Source organism: Octopus bimaculoides, chromosome 30, assembly GCF_001194135.2.
Source record: "Octopus bimaculoides isolate UCB-OBI-ISO-001 chromosome 30, ASM119413v2, whole genome shotgun sequence".
NCBI classification, from domain to species: domain Eukaryota; kingdom Metazoa; phylum Mollusca; class Cephalopoda; order Octopoda; family Octopodidae; genus Octopus; species Octopus bimaculoides.
Window position 1 is genome coordinate 2,252,859 of NC_069010.1, and position 1,850 is coordinate 2,254,708.

Genomic DNA, 1,850 nt, shown 5'->3' on the forward strand with positions numbered 1-1,850 from the left:
GTGGCAAGGTGCCAGGTCTTCTTGAGTACGGCAAGGTGCCTTGTGGCCACTGTGGCCATGCTGGGGCACCACCTTGAAGAACTTTATCAAATGAATTGATCACAGTAATTATCATTATTTTTTTTTTTTTCAAATCTGGTACTTATTCTATTGGACCCTTTTGATGAACTGCTAAGTTACAGGGACAAAAACAGACTAATACTGGTGTTGTCAAGTTGTGGTGGGGGACAAACACAGACCCAAAGTTACACATACACACACACACACACACACATATATGATGGCTTCTTTCAGTTTCCATCTGCCACAAGGCTTTGGTTGGCCTGAGGCTGTAGTGAAAAACACTTCCACAAACTGGCATACAGTGGGACTTGAATTGAAACCAGAACAATGTGGTTGGGAAGCCAACCTCTCGCCACACAGCCATGCCTGCTTGAAAATCTGCCAGATAAATCTGAAGACCTGGGAATTGGTCGCACTGTGTATAGTTCAGTGGGAGATCTCTTGCTGCCAAATCATCTCGCAGCTTGGATCAACACCCTGAAGGTAAAAAAGAGCACAACATAGGACCAGATCCAATCTACCCACTAATGATGGTGACTACCATTGCAATGACTGCAACAGGATCGGCAAGCCTTATGTAGGTCTGGATTATTATATGAGACGACACAGTAAAACACCAAACTAAAAATTCAAGGTGGTGCCCCAGTATGGCCACAGTCTAATGACTGAAAGAAGTAAAAGAAAAAAAAATCATATATATATATATATATATATATATATATATATGTATATATCATCATCATCATCATCATCATCATCATCATCATCATCGTTTAACGTCCGCTTTCCATGCTAGCATGGGTTGGATGATTTGACTGACTGGTGAACCAGATGACTACACCAGGCTCCAGTCTGATTTGGCAGAGTTTCTACAGCTGGATGCCCTTCCTAACGCCAACCACTCAGAGAGTGTAGTGGGTGCTTTTACATGTCACCCTCACGAAGGCCAGTCAGGCGGTACTGGCAACGGCCGCCATGTACATAATGTGAGTTGTTTATGAGTCCATCTGCTGCAGTAAAGTGTCCAAAGAAATATCCCTACACAGTACCAAATCTTTAAAATCTGCCCAGAGTTACCTCAATTCAGTATTTATCATTGATAACAACTAAAGAGCTAGAAACACATCTGAGAATCCAATAGAGGGCAGATATTATGTTTTTACACTTTTTTACCATAAGAGAGAAATTTTTTTCTCTATGGTAACTGCAGTGCATTTGTCTTTAGACGATGAAATGTGTTGCAAACATGTTTTAACTAACCTAAACACTGCTTATGCCTAAAACTTATGCCTAAACACTGCTTGAAGGTGATACTGCTGAATTTCTCCTGACCTGGCAGTCAAATAGTGCAACTCAGTCAATATTGTTGACTGTATTTTAGTTAAACCTATGACTATAAAAATCTGCCTAGAGTTATCTCTCTTTGATATTTCTCATTGATAATGTGCCAAAGAGCTAGAAACAATTTTGGGAATCTGATATGGGGCATCACTGGGCAGATATGGTGATTTTATACCTTTTTTCTATAAGAGAGAATTTTTGCCTCCATGGTAACTGCAGTGAAGTTGAAATGTGTCACAAACATATTTTTTACTAACTTAAAGTTCACACACACTCACACACACACACATATATATATCTTTTAGCAATTACTTGTTCCAGTCAGTGGACTGTGGCCTTGCTGGGGCACCACCATAAAGGGTTTAACCAAGCAAATCCATCTGAGTACTTTTGTTTTTAAGCCTGGTACTTATTTCCTCAGTCGCTTCTGCAAACTACTAACTTAC